The sequence below is a fragment of the Chinchilla lanigera genome, unplaced genomic scaffold (assembly GCF_000276665.1).
Source record: "Chinchilla lanigera isolate Chin_1 unplaced genomic scaffold, ChiLan1.0 scaffold00031, whole genome shotgun sequence".
Lineage (NCBI taxonomy): Eukaryota > Metazoa > Chordata > Mammalia > Rodentia > Chinchillidae > Chinchilla > Chinchilla lanigera.
In genome coordinates this window covers 15,315,072-15,330,851 of record NW_004955432.1, presented here as the reverse complement: position 1 = coordinate 15,330,851, position 15,780 = coordinate 15,315,072, and the positions used below count along the sequence as shown (strand labels likewise).

General features: G+C 40.6%; 1 long non-coding RNA gene across 4 annotated transcripts in view; it reads right to left on the bottom strand.

The window, feature by feature from the left end:
• The window catches only part of LOC102030561, a 60,407-nt gene that overhangs the window by 26,982 nt on the left and 17,645 nt on the right, over window positions 1–15,780 (bottom strand). For 3 of the 4 annotated variants that reach the window (XR_001234657.1, XR_001234656.1, XR_001234659.1), the window contains exon 4: window positions 6,518–6,630. The exons of the other annotated variant lie outside the window; for it this stretch is intronic. This is a non-coding gene — a long non-coding RNA (uncharacterized LOC102030561). The remainder of the gene's footprint in view (window positions 1–6,517; window positions 6,631–15,780) is intronic. 4 annotated transcript variants of the gene reach the window in all.

The following is a 15,780-nucleotide window of genomic DNA, read 5'->3' as shown; positions in this document are numbered from 1 at the left end:
ATTATAAGAGAATGGTATTGGAGAGATGAAAACAGAGTATGGTTGAGGGTTAGGTAGGGTTATTTCTAATAAACTAGTTGGGAAAGACTTCCCTAAGGAGGCAGTGGTCCCAAAGACTCCTGAATTGGGCTGGGGATGTGGCTGAGTGGTAGACCATGTGCTTAGCATGTGCAAAGCTCTGGGTTCAATTCATAGCACCAAAAGAAGAAAAAACGACCCCTGAATTGAGTGAGGTAAACAAAGATGGAGGAAAAAGAGTTCTTGGCAGTGGTGAGAAGAGATTTTAAGACTTAAGGCCTAGAGGAAGTTCAGTGTGGCTGAATAGCGAACACCAGAGTTACAAGTAGTAAGTCTGAAGAGAGACAGGCGTGGAACAAAATAGCACTTAGCCTCAAAGGCTCATAATGGGAAGGAATTTAGAGTTTATTTTAAGGGTAATGAGAAGCAATTGGAGTCTTACTTATTGTATTTTTAAAGCACTTTCATAGTATTGATTACAGTGTACTTGGATTGCTTTAAGTGCTTCATAAATACAAATTCACTGAATCCCCACGACAAGTCTACCAAGTAGGTGGCATTATTATCTCTATTAACAGATAAGAATAAGCCTAGAGAGATTTTGTAATGTAAGATCATACATACTTGTATACAGCAGAGCCAAGATTGCAGTCAGAACAGACTACATAATTTTTTTGTAATTTTAAAATTCATTCTAGCCACCCCCCTGAAAACAAAATATAGGAAGGCAACAGCGGTCTAGGCCAGAAATGATGGTGGCTTATACCAGGGCACTGCAGTAGAAGAAAGAGAATGGCTGGGTTCCCAATATACTAACAAGACGTCCTAGGGTTCTCTGGCAGACAAATTCAGTATAAAGTGTACGTAGGCTTATACATGGTATTCATGAGATAGATTTGTGAAACCAGAACCAGAAAAATCCTAATGGCCATCTGTTGAGTTAGAGGCAGAAGAATCCAAAACAGTGTCTGCAAATAGGAGAGTTAGAGGATCCAGCTTTCTGAAAGTTTCTGTCAGAAAGCTGAAGAGTCTGGGCTAGAAGCCAGAAGAATCTGGAGACCAAGGCAAAGACCGGAGCTCCTTCGAGGCACAAGAGAGACTTGCTTCTTCTTTCCATTTTATTTGAACAGGCTAAAAGCCTATTGGTTGGTGCCACCCACATGCGGATCTGGGCGGGTCTTCCCTCCTCAGTCGGTGGCCTATATGTCAATCATCCACAGACCCGCCCAGAGGTTTCTAAATCTTTAGGTATCACTGTTAATGATTACATCAGGTAAACCCAAGAGGATTCCTGACCCACTGAATGGGCAGGATAGAGAAAATAGGAGAATCCAAGATGCTTTCTAATTGCTGTCCCCAGCAACTGAATGAATGTCATTTTCATAAACAAAGAAAAGGAACACATGGGGGGAATAAGTGTGGGAGTTGGAGAAAGAGTGGGAGTGGAGAGTCAGGTGCTATTAAAACTGAGGTACCTGTTAGATAGTGAAAGGGGGACACTGCACGGACATGTCCAGCGGTCAGTCAAAAGGTCCACCTAGAGTTCAAATTTGTGCATTATCAACTTACAGATAGTATTTAAAGTTACATTGTGAAAGGGAAAGAAATTGCTTAATAGAAAAGAACAACTGGGATAAGGGAAAGAAGCAAAGAAAGAAAGAAGGAAGGGAGATGATTGATTGATAGATGGATAGATAGATAGATACACACAAGATGTCTAAGATAATTATACTACTAATTTCTATTGGTTTATTGAAAGGATCAATTAACTCATAATTGTTTGATCAATCTTACGTGCCTATATCTGGTAATCTGAGCAACTACTCTGAAGATAACAATAAGTAATACAACAAGCATTGTAGATTTCCTATCATCCTGTTCTGAAATTTTGAATTGTTTTTTAGAGTTTTTGTGTTGTTGTTTTTGTCTTTGTTTTTGTTATTTTCTCTTTAAAATTAAAAATTAAATAAATAAAGTCATAAGGCTGAGGAAAAAACAGAGGTGGGACTGCCCAACAACTACACTGCAAGCCATCTTACCCATCCTTTAGGTAGACAAAGCCCTTTAGGTAGACAAAGACAGGAAAAGGAGCCAGCAAATGAGTTTAAACAAATACAAAACAAGAAAGTGTAGAGGTCCCAAATACAAGTGAAAATGTATTTCTAGAAGGAAGCAGAAGCTTATCATCAAATGGAGGGTCAAGAACACAGCAGAGCAAGACTTGTCAACTGAATTTGGCAAGACCAAAGTAGCCAGTGTCTTTGACTAGACTAGCCTCGGTGGAGTGCTGAGCCAAAATCCTGCTTGGGGTAGAACTCAGAAAGAATGGCTGGTAAAGAAGCAGAGACATAAAATGTCTAAGAATCTTTTACAAGAATTTATTTATTATGAAGAAAAGTACAGAAATAGTCAAAGCTGCTGGAGGATGCAGAACCCAGAGCGACTTTTCTTTCTGTCTCTGTCTCTGTCTCTGTCTCTCCCTCTCTTTCCCTCTCTCTCTCCCCAACATTTCCACATGAAAATAAGAATGCTCCAGCAGGAAAGGAACATACAGGGTAAGGGAGAGAAAGGTGAACAGAGTGCTTCAGAAAGAACTAAACAAGATGCAGCCCACACATGGAGAAGTTGCCTCGAAAGCAACAAGGTTCATAACATAATTAGAGACATTTAAGTATGGGGCAGAAAAGTTGGTGAATTGGGTGGCAAAACGATCATTAGTATTTTCTAAATGAATCAAGGAGTTCTATCATCAGTGACGATCACACAGTAAAGAACTCACTGGAGTTGAAAGTTGAAAGAAAAAAAAAAGAACTATGTGTGGCTGAGGGACCAGGAATAAGAATGCTACTGAGAGCAACACTGGATCCAGAAGATACATCACCCTCCCCAAGGTGAGTGTGGAATAAAAGCAGCCTGCATCTCAGAGGCCTCCCGGATAGCTGGGTTTCAATGAAAGTAGCCAAGCGATGAAAACATTCAGAAAATGAGAGGGTTTACTGATGATGATCTGAATGCCAGAGAGTGCCATGGAGAAGTCTGGTCAATGCCCATACCTAGGTGACAGCCAAACTGGGAGCCGTGTCAAGCCTTAGGGGGACAAGAGCAATGACGATGGAAGCCCGGGAGGCTGTGTCTCGGCGGTGACCAAGATAAACAGGACGTGAGGCAGAAGAATCCACCCCGATGGCCCTTGAAGCGAGGTGCAGGGAGCCCCACTTCTTACGCTGCTTCCTTCCAATCTGGTTCTCCAGAGGCCAAATGTTGTTTACTGCCCAGGGAATGGGCAATTTCCTACCAAAATAAAGAGTAATTTCATAGAACATCATAGAAATTCTTCTGGATCTTATGTTTGTCTCATGTGCCTAAAATTTACCTATTATACAGGGAGTTCTACTTGCAGTGAAAAATCTAAACTTTGAAAATAAAGTGCAGCACTGTTGTTTAGATTCCAACCTGCCTAGAAACTCAGAAGGATCCTCTACTAAATGCTTCCCACATCTCCCTGCACTCTTGCTTCTACAAAACGTAAGGAAAAACAGCCAGAAAAACGACGTCCTCCTGGTTTCCCTCACCTAGTCTGGTTTATCTCAGCCTACACATATGTGCTTCTCCCCTTCAGTGTCACCTTATGAAGTGCTTCTCCGGGAAAACTTCCAGAGCCACTGAACCCAGGAGGACATTTCCAGGGAAGCCACAGCATCTCAGACTCTTGCTTATGTTCCATGCGATCACTTGCTCTTCTCTACTTGTCTTCCCAGGAATGAAGTGTGTTGTGAACTGTTGTTCTAACCAGGGTGACAGGTCCGGAGAACGAGGTGCCCGCAGATGAAAAGCAAGAGAGACAAGAAAAACAAGACAGGCAAAAGTCTGGGACCAGCGGGCATACAGCCTCTCAGACTGCAGCCCTGATTACCAATCTCAGTCACCTTTTACTGAGTGAGAACTAAGGGCGTAGCTAGTACAAATGGGCGGATACCAAACATTTTAGTAATTAAAGCGTCATCCTTCTCCAATTCTGCCTCTTATGCTGCTGGCAACAGTCCCCAGGTGGTCCTCCCACACCCAGCACCATGCTTTCTCAGTTCAGCTGGGGGTTATAAGTTGACCACTAGTTATCAATCCACTACAATCACAGTCCTTACTTCCCATTAATTTTTACAGTGCATGGCAAGACTAAAAAATAGGGATCTCCTGCAACTCAAATACACTCTTCTCTTCAGGTGAAAGGTTTCGGTTCATTTTTGTGACAATAAATGAATCATTGTGCGTCCTCAGTGCTTTCTAATCAAAGAATGTCCTTCTCCACAAACTGTGACACCCCAAAATTCATATCTGTGGTACTTTGGTCATGGCAACCTAGCAGATTAAGAAAGAATGGAAGCTCTTTGAGAGAAAGAACTCCATTTTACAGCACCAATTATACACCAGTAGGTGCTCAATTAACAGAATGAAGAAGGACATTAATATAGCATAAGTGCTTTGACCTCTAGACAACGAAGCCCATAGTAAAAGAAATTACGTATGAAACATAAAACCAAAAGTATGTGACCTACAGCTGAAGAAGGAATTTTCTTAACCTCAGAGAAAAATTTTCTGAGCTTTACAGTAAAGAAAAACATTGTGTCATCTAATATCCTCTCCAGTCATTTGAAAAGGTACACAGAAAATTCAGTTCATGACCCAATGAATTCCACTGCCCCATTCTGCCCATTTATATCCCTTCTGAAAAGATCTCGGGGTAGCTTCCTGGGGAACAGAGGCAAACAGGATTTTTTACAAATATGTTAAATATTAATTAAGAGCTGGAGCAAATGCTACAAAGCCAATTTTTTTAAAAAAAAGTACCAGGATGGAGAATAGAAAGGGAATCTCCCTAAACAATGTGACCAAGGAAAGCATGTCTGAGAATGTGACATTTTATTTTATTTATTTTTTTTTTTTTTTGTCTTTTTGAGACAGGGTCTCGCTTTGCAGTTCAGACTAGCCTTGAGCTCACTTTGTAGCCCAGGCTGGTCTTGAACTCACAACGATCCTCCTGCCTCAGCCTCCCGAGTGCTGGGATTATAAGCGTGCACCACCATGCCCGGCCTGAATGTGACATTTTAACTGAGACATGGGGAAGAACAGGGAACAAAGTTTTCTGGCCAAGGGAAGAAATGTCCTTGGATGGGTGAAAGCCTCTGAAGCACAATGGGGAGAGAGCTGCCTAAAAGATGTCACAAGCAAAGCAAGGCTTGAAGAGCCGGGTCAAAGTTGGGGTTCTGCTATATACACATCAGGAGGCCCTTGGAGGCTCCTGAGCAGGCCCCTTTGTTCAGTCAGCTGGTGAGCAATTAAGGACTAAATATCTGCCATGGAACTGGCACGAAGAGGGGCTGGCACATGCCTACCCCTGACTTGGGGGACCATAAAAGCTGTGCCCTGTGTCACGGTGATCTACCCAAACTCATTTCCAGCCTGGAATACATACAGTAACACGGTTATGGGAGTAATACCTTAAGAAATACAACTGTAAGTCTATTAAAATTACATTGGCTCTAAATCCTTAAGAAAGTAACCTAACCTGGTTTTCCCGCTGAATGAAGGTTCTCAGACTCAATGTGCAAATCAGCAAGCAACAGCAAGAGTAACCGTGGCCCTAACTAACAGAGGATGTAAATGATTCAGGCACAAAACAGTTAGTGCTCCCAGTGTGAATATTTTCCACAGCCATTCATAAATTATTCAGATTTCTGTGTGAACCACCTGCCTGTGTTTCTGGGGAAACTAAACTGCATATTGACCTGCCTAGGACGCTCTTCCTTCCTTCGAATACCACAAGGGACAAAGACACAGAGGGGACATAGGCTCTCTCCGTGTTCTCACTCGGAGAATCCACTTCCTTGAGCCCAAACGTCACAGAAACCTGCATAGCAGTTAAGGAAGGAGAAGCCGGAGAGTAAAAACTGGGTAGAGGAAGAACTCACCTCCCCACAGGCATGTTCATGCAGTCTGGGTGGGTTGTGAAACCTGTAGGCTACAGAGTCGAAGGACTTGGGTTCCGTTCCTCACTTATAAAAGTCTAAGGGATGTCGTTTGAACCTACTGGAGTAATACCTTGGAAGTTGGAGTTTCTCATCTTACATCATAAGGAAAGAACCAACAGTAGACACTGAAGAGCATTAATAATTTTAAATAGCTTTCCTCAAAGCTATTAGGTAAATTACAGTACTGCTGTGGAAAGTAGGGAGGGTGGGATTGTGAGCCAATCCATTAAGAGAAGGACCTAAGTGGGGTGCTGGTCCCTCTGCACTTCAGGAATGTGAAGAGTCCACATATCACAAGTTGTGAATGTTAAACACAAGGGGAAAATATTAAGCATTCTGTAGAAGTCTGTTTGTTCATGCATTTTGCTCTGGACAGAGACTAACAACAGTGCCTAAGAGCGCAAAAGTTGGGGAGGGCCTCACCACCATGGAAGGGAAACCAGAACAGTACGATAAGCAAAATCCACACTCACCTTGCAGGTGGCTATAAGCCTGAGTGCAAGCCTTGGCATTGTATCATCATGGGTTCTAATCCAGGGCCTTCAGGCTTCCAGCAGGGTGCCTGCTGTCTACCAAATCCTGCTGCCTAGCCCGGAGAGTAACAGAACAAGAGTCAAATAAGTGCAACAATAGAGATGACTCACTTTTAAACATAAGCCTGCATTAACCCAAGCAATTTCACTGCAGTGCAGTGTGTTCTAAAGTAACCACCAAGCTAAAGGAATCTGCAGCTGCCTTCACAATATTACCTTTTAAAGAAAAGGACTATCGCAGTGTCATTGGCTGAAAAGTGTATTCACTCAAATGCTTAATAAAAAAAACTTTTTAAAATTTATGAGATAAACTATGAGTCAGAGAGATTGTACCTGAACATTAAGATTTCCAAATGGCCCCCAGTACACAGTCAAATGGAAAAGGGGGCCACTTTTAAAATAAGAGAGAATGAGTGAATGAATAAAAAACAAGTCCTTTGGAAATCCTGAAAGGCAGCTAAAGGCGCCATTGGTGTATTCAGCCACCAGATGTCACTGTTGGTTTAAGCAAATATGCTGCACCTAGGGCCAAGCTAATTTCACGTAATCTTGGGTTCTAGAAACGGAGGTGGTCATCTCACCTGGACAGGTACTGAAACCGAGGCTCCAGTTACTTCTTGGCTATTGACAAATCAGGGCTTGACTAGCACTTTCTAGCTCTCTTCCTAATGTTTCTCCTGCCCCAGAAAAGCTAAACCACCCCAACTGATGCTGTTAGGTTAGTAAGCTACAGCTTTGAAGGCAACTTGTACCAGAACAACTCTCTGTGTCACAGGGCTTAAAGCCAAGGAACGGCGTTTGCTCAGCTTTTCTCTTTTAAAAGTGCTGCCCTCTGGAACATTTCCAGTTGAAACATGGTCACAAAAAAGAAACTACAGAAGAACTTGCTAATCAAGTCCAATTAAATTATATTCTTTTCAGGTAGGTGGCATTTAACACAGTGGGCCTTGGGAGGTATTACACATTTCTGAAACTTACAAATGAATTTTTGGTTGAGCAGCTGTGTGAGAGTTTACCTCTTAGTTCCTCTGGTTTTTTGAGGTATGTATAAAGAAGATTAAACATTAGTATCTTCTGTTGCCAATTCTACGGCTTCCCTCTATAGATTAAGGAATAATCTTCCATTACACAAGTCCATTTTCTGTCCCACAAGAGGACTGCATTCTGACCCTCACTCAATAGTCCAACAAGCATTTAATTACTATCATCTTCCCACTGTCACAATTTCTACCACCTTCTCCGGGGAAAGCATCAAAGAGATTTTTATTTCCTAAACTATACTGCAAAGATCTCTTGACCGTTTCTCTCTACGTGGAAGCTCCCAGTATAGTTTCCTAAGAAACAATACATGATGACAGCAAAGACCAAAGGAAGGCAAAGACCAAGTGCAAAAGCACAGAAGTGTGTGAAACCTAAACGCAAAGGAACAAAATATCAAATAGGAATTGACTCCTGGCTCGTTCTCATGAAATCATATGATTCTATTGTCTTGTTTTTTTTATAGCCACATGATATTCTCATTTATTTGGCAACAGAATTATGCTGTGACAAAGAATTGTGTAAGTCAGGATGAACAAAAACACATTGTTGATTTATTTAAGTCCTTGGAGTGATAGTTAAGTTTGAATAAAATTGCTGCTAAAGATAATTTAAATATATTCAATGCAACCACTTTTTCTAGTCCCATGCACATTGTTTAGCTTTTTATTTCTATGATTCCATCAACAGACCACTCAGACATTCACAATATTAGCATTATATCACCGACATGCTTCTGATCAATGAGTTGAACCATGTAGAACTTCTGAAAATGTGTATTGCCATTCTCTTTCAAATGAGGTGCGTTTTGCATCCATTAGCATCACTGTATTGCTTTAATTTTATTATTTTCACTAGAATGCCATTTGGAAATATAAAATGGCAACGGGAGCAAATAAGGAAAAGGGGTCTGTACAAAAGGTAGTAAATTATAAAACTTCAACAAGGACTATCTTAATTATGCATTTAGTATGTTTTGAAAAGCAAAGTAAACCTTACACATTTCAACCATATGTTCCAGCCAGACTGAATCTGTTGGCCTTAGATAATTTGATCTCCTTAGTAGGGAGGTAGTTTGAACTTACCTAATCATCCAAGCCATTTATCACACGAACTGTGATGGGCTCAAACCACAATGCTGGCTCTAGATACTTGAGTATCCAGAGATTCTTACTGAATTGGCCCAGGTATGGCCAAAGCATCAGATCTGTAAAAGTTTCCCAAGCGATTCTGGTGGGCAGGCAAGGCAGAAAACCAAGACGCCTACCCTCACATCTTGCATGTACAGGTGTTACCATCTTATTACTTTGCTTTTCTCAGTGTTAATTTATAAAGGAGTATATTTCCAACTTAGATTTAACTTAGAAGATTTAAGTTTTGGTTTCACATGTGCTTGGAAAAAAAAAAAATCTGCCAGCTACTGCAAAAGGTGACTGAGAACTAAACACTCTTCACAGCCAAAAGGAAAAAAGAAGACATAACCAGTAAATGTAACTTCACTCATCCTCTTTGAATGCACCAGGGGATCCATTACAAAACTCCTGAACACGAGTTCTAAGGAACTTCCAAATATTATGGTGTTATCAAAAAAGAAATGGAAAACCCAATATCTTTATCTATAGTATTTCTTAGAATCTGTATAACATGCTAATTAGACTGAAGATCTCTAAGACGGACAGAATTCCACTTTGGCATACAGTGTATGTGTACTGAACAAAAGAACCGTAAATCTAATGTTCTATGGAACACATTTTAGAAAATGAAATCCAAGGATATGTCCTTTAGGGCAATAATAGTTAATATCTGCATCCAAAATGTTACTCAAAGATTTCTCTCCGCAGTTCTGACAGACCAATTGCACTTTAGTCTGCTCTTTTAGACTTATCATTGCAGCACCTTCAAATATGGAGTTTTCTACCAGGGGGACAACATTGCTTAAGAGCACAAACTTACAATTTCTTAGATTGACATCGAGCACATTTTACTTATTCAGTCTGTGTTCTATAAAACAGGGAAAGGGGCCATATGGTACCATCATGGTTCCTAACCTTAGTTTATCATCATTCTTGTTGTGGTAAAAGAATGTCATGTGACACTGTCAAGTAAGGACTTTCAAAGGCAATTTCTGAGATTTCACCCTGTAACTTGTGCAACCTGTGGCCCACCTCGAAAAGGAGATTAGAGCAGGAAGAAGGGACATATCTGAAGAGAGCACTCAGGAGAGAGCAGATACTTTGTTCACAATTTCCTCCATCCTGCTTTATCAAGGAGGACCCCAGTGGGTCCATTTGGAGACCCTATTGCCCCAGTTCTGCACATCGGTTGCCCTGTGCTAGCATTCCACCTTCTGTCCAGGACATCGAGAAGGGTCAGGAGTGGCTGAGGACTGTTCTGTGGCAGATCCACCTGCATTTCCAGAGTTGTCCAAGGCAACAGACACTCGAGCATTTCCTGTGATGAGAGGTCTGATGAGAAAGACCTAGTGTGGGGCCCAGAGACAGCAGCAAGAAGGAGGGAGTGACGCCAGATTCCTGGAATCCAAAGCAAGAGGAACAGGTGTCCACCTAGAACTGTGACGGCTCTATGAGCCAGTTATGAGGGAACCTCAGGAGGGAGAATCACAAAGACTCCACTGAAGAACCCCCCAACAGAGAAAATCCACTTTAAACCAAAAAGCCCAGGACAGGTGAATACAGAAAGCCAAATGAGCATCCCTACCCAGGGCAGATGTGCAAGAAAAGCAGGCCTAGACTAGAACAAGGGAAGTCTGACAGTGAGGAAGGTCAGATGTTGGTTAATATATTGAGCCTTCCATAAAATTGGTGAAATGAGCCTGTGTTTACAATCTGGTTTTTTTTTGGTTTTTCTCCGGTACCGGGAACCGAACTCACGACCGTGCGCTTGCCAGGCAGGCGCTTTTGCCGCTGAGCTAAATCCCCAGTCCCCTGTGTTTACAATCTTAATGGACAATGGGATAGTCTATGTCTTAAGCATAACCAGAAAAGGACAGGAGGTCTAGAAAAATTTTCATCCAGGGGCACCCAAAGATTATTGAGTAAACTTGAAAGTGGCAGAAAAGAAAAAGTTGACCTGATGTATCACAGGTCTTAAAGCTAACACATCAGGGAGAAATGTCTTAAAAATTCCCATGAATTGAGGAATGCTAACATTTTTTACATCCATTCCACCTAAAGTGTGCCCAAAGAATCAGCCAAAAGGATCAACATCGTCTGGCCCAATATAGATTCTTAGGTCCACCCCAGATCTACAGTCGCAGAATCTGAATCTCAGCAAAATCCCCAAAGATCCAAATGTGTATTAAAGTTAAGGAAGCGTTGCCTTATGCCCACCACCAACCACCCTAATCTAAGAATCAATGGATCTAAGAAGTCTTCGTGAGATTTTAATGCTTTCTAATTGTGATGTTACAAGTCCAGTGAAACAGACACCAACAGAAGCAGCAACATATATTACAGCACTGTGGCATTGCAAAGCTCTTCCACATCTCTTTTTTTTTTTTAAGTTATGCTCACAGTTCATTTTAATCTGGCTTAATTATTTCGTATGTTATCTGTTGCACTTACTGTGTACATGCAACTGGTGAGATAAGTGTCAGGAAAACCTGTGTCTGACACTCGGTTTCCCAGGCCACTCTCCCATAACAAAGGAGGATTAGGCAGGCGGGCGTCTCTTATGGGGTAATATGTGCCTCGCCAGTTTATCTTTGCAATACAGCCTCGGGCTTTCGAGATGCACTGATACGTGAAAGACAGCTTTGCGGATTACCACAGCCTCCGCAAAACTTGCTTGGGTGGCCTCACAGCAAACATGGAGATAAACCACCTTCTTTGGTTCTTCACTCTCCCTTATATTAACTGGAAAACCCCTGGCTGCAAATCAAGGGGCAAACTGCTGTCTGAACTTGAATGAGTGGAGTCAAGAATGAGCCTGTACAGAGGGTTCAGTCTAGAGAGCCAAGTAAAATGGAACATAGTACCGATTAGCTCCCAAAACATGTACACCATATACCAGAAACCACGAACAGCTTGGGATCTCACGGAGAATGCCAAATCAAAACGTTGAACAAATGCATAAATAATAAATGAATTAATGAAACGCATTGTGCTGGAATTTATATCCTTAAGGCCATTTCCACTCCTGCAGCCCCTGATGAATGAAAGTTTTATCCAATACTGCTTTTTTATTCCGTTTCAAACTCGAACTCAGCAGAACAATCCTGATATTCAGAGGGAACCATTGCCCTAAGACCACTTCCTGTGGAATGAGAACTTTAAATTCAGATTCCTCCACTTGAAAGGTGTGTGACTTTGAGTAGCTACCTAACATTGGGAGCCCCCGTGTCTTCTCTAATAAAACAAGACTGGGAGTGTCTTATCTGTAGGGTTATCGCTTAGCTTAAATAGTGTAACACCTGTGAAGTTTACAGCATAATGTGTAGTATACAGTTAAATATTCAGTAACTCACTGTACATTTCTCAAGGATGTACACAATGTGCAATATGGTGTTAACAATGGATTTGTTATATAAGGCCTATATTATGCTATCTAATTGATAGCATATAATCTGAGACTTAAGGTAAATTTTAAAGTATTTTTAAATGGGTGCATTAAAACTATATGGGGATACCATGCTATGTTTCTATATATTATATACTGTGTAATGTTCAAGTCAAACTAAGCATATCTTTCCTTAAGTCTTTATCATTTATTAAGGGTACAACCATTCACATTTTTTGTCTTCTAGCATTTTAAAAATATACGGTTCATTATTACATCTGCAGTTGCCCTACTACCCAATAGAACATCAGAACTTCTTTCTCCCATCTGCTTCATGGAGCACCTATTGACCAGCCTTTCCCCTCTTGTCTTTCTACCTTACCTCTCTCCCTGGCCTCTGGTAACCATTACTCTAATCTCAACTTCTATGAAAGGTGTTGCTTCTGTATTCCACGTATGAGTGAGATCATTCAGGACTTGGCTTTCTGTGCCTGGCACATCTCACATAACACAATGACCTCCAGTTTGATCCAAGTTGTTGCAAATGGCAGGATTTCATTTTTATTTGAGTAGTATACCATCGTGTATCTGTATCACACCTTTATTATCTGTGGATAGATGCTTAGGTTATTTTCATTTCTTGGCTGTTGTAAACAATGAGGAAATAAATAAATGTGAGAGTACAGATACCTCAGTATACTGATTTCATTTCTTTTGGATATATACCCAATTTTATATATCATCTTATATCATGCAGTGGTTATATTTTTATTTCTTTGAGGAATCTGAGTACTGTTTTCAGAATATCTGTACTAATTTACATTCCCTCCAACAATGAGTAAGGGGTTCCCTTTTCTTTACAATGTCCCCTTCATTCCTTATCTTCAGTTGACACTGAACACTCATTGTCACATCCCACCCCCTGTGAACTTCATATCCAAACACAACTCCTTAAAACATCCTTAATCTCCAAATAAAGACAATAGTAAGTTCATAATTCTGCCTAACATAATACAACTATCCTGCTTACAACCAGAAATGAAACAACTGCTTTGCTCAAAATCAACAATTCTAGCATTTTTCAAATGTCTAAGTCAAACTTTCCTCTGAGAATTAAAGCTAACTCTTAGCTATGAACCTTTGTAAAAATCAAAACAAGATACAAAATCCCACAGTACAATGGCACAGGTAAACTTTCCCATTCTCAAAAGGAGGAATAGAGGGATAAAAATTGATAGGAACGCAGAAGACCAGAATGCTGATAGGAACACAGACAATAGAGGCCAGGTCAAGAGGTTTCAGTTGGGAACAAGGACCCTACTGGCAGTTGGACTAGCGGCAATGTATATTGTACTCTGGTAGAAAATTTGTCTACATTTTATCCAAGTCTTGAGACTCTGTAGAAGAGTGAGATTAAGGGTGATAGGCTAATTAATCTGGCAGAAGAAATCTCAAACAACCCAATATTGAGGCTATGGCATGGGTACTGCTGGCAGCTTTTAGCAAGATTTATAGTAAGAATCTGGGGCAAATGTCCAAACAAAAAATGCCGAGAAACGTATTTTGGAGTTGAGGCCAAATGCTAACATTATGCTCTTTTGATGACAGTAGCTTTGTAGTATATTTTGAAGTTAGGTAGTGTAATTTCTGCTTTCTGCTTTTTTGCTCAAGACTGACTTAACAATTCAAGGTTGACTGTGGTACAGTACAAGTTTTAGGATTTTTTTCTAGTTCTATGAAGAATATCAGTGATTTTTTTAAAAAGATTTCACAGAATCTGTAGACTGCTTTGGATAGCATGGACATTTGTACAATTTTTTTTTTTTTTTACCCATGAACAAATTTTTTTCATCTTTCATGTTATTCTCAGTTTATTTCATCAATGTCTTATAATATTCCACCTCTTGGATTAAATTTATTCTTTGTTTAGCTTTTAGTTTTGGTTTGAGTAGCTACTATAGATTGCTTTCTTGATTTCCTTTTTAATTTTCTATTGGCATATAGAACTCCTACTGACTTTTGTGTGCTGATTTTGTATCTTACACCTTTGCTAAATTCATCTATTGGTTACTCTGTGGGGTTTTTTTTTGTGGAGTCTTTTGAGTTTTCTATAAATAAGACCCTGTCATTGAACACACTGACAATTTGCCTTCCTCCCTTCCAATTTGGATGATTTCTATTCTTCCTCTGCTCTGAGCTTCCAGGACAATCTTGAATATAAGTGGTGCAAGGGGGTACATTCCAGATCTTAAAGAAATCCTCCCGATTTTCCCTGTGCAATATGGTGTTAACAATGGATTTGTTATATAAGGCCTATATTATGCCATCTAATTTAACAAATTATTAAAAGAGATAGGGCATCAGGCTACCTTTATTTTTCTGCTGGCAACAGTTTTATAACTACAGACAAGAAAGACCACATTTATCCCCTTGCCTGATGCAGAGCTGCTTTGTCACTTGCTGTCTTATGTTCTCCAGCCTAAATCACCCTATCATCTGCTTCAGGAAAGTAAGAGTTCCTGGGCTTCTCCCCACACAGGGAAAAGGGCTCGGACCCTCTTACTGTACTAGAACATTCATTAAGGAAACAGGAAAAAGAGAACAAAAGGATGTATACTAAACAAGGACTATGTCTCTCCACACAGTGACTCTGCTCAGCCTAAAAAATAAAGTCTAATAAAAATATGGTCTAATTAATATAAGATGCTGATTAATCATCTCGGCCATTCGTCCCTTAGGACAGAAAAGTATGAGTACGGTTAGAGGTGAGAAACTTTTCTCCCCAGCTACTCCCCTCATTGAAAGAAAATGCTAGAATACCCTCCTCCGTTAATGGAGGATTCCATGTGAGATGGGAAGATATTAAATTTCCCTCTGTGTAGTGTCATAAGTAATCATCTAAGTTCTATCTAGAAGCTATAGTCAAGGTCTTCTGAATTTGTGGAATATATCTCACTCATTAAAGCAGAAAAAAAGGAGTTTCTCAGGGAGAAAAGGTAAATGCCAAAGTTTCAACAAGAACAAATACCAAGTTAGCTCTAATAGTCCAAGTCTCTCTTCTCTTCTCTTGTCTTCTCTTCTCTTCTCTCCTATCCTCTCTTCTCTTCTTTCCCTCCCGTCCCCTCCCCCTCCCCTCTCCTCCTCTCCTCCCCTCTCCCATCCCCTTCCCTCCCCCTTTCCTTTCCATTCTCTCTGTCTGTCTCTCTGTCTCTGTCTCTCTCTCCCTCATTATTCTCTTGCTTATCAGCTTTATTCTCCTCTCTCCTTTCCCGCTCTACCATAGTTGGTTCCTAGTTTAGTCACAGAAACTTTTAATCCTCTGGCATCAAATATTCTCAATGGAGACCTCAACTCCCAAGTCCATTTGACTTTTCAGTCCAGTGTCTACCCTCAGTTGACAACTTTTCTTCTGTGACATTTAGTGCATATCTTATTTGATTAGCTTATCCAGTCACTAGAGAGAAGTAATACATAACCTGTGCATATTAACCTCTCAGGCGTTCCTAGAAATGAGGCTTTTGAACATGCAAGTCATGAACTGTGGCCAGGCCTGGGTACAATCAGTTGGGCAAAATGTGAGCACTGTGAAAAGAAGAAAAGAGAGGAGAGGAGAAGAGAGGAGAGGAGAGGAGAGGAGAGGAGAGGAG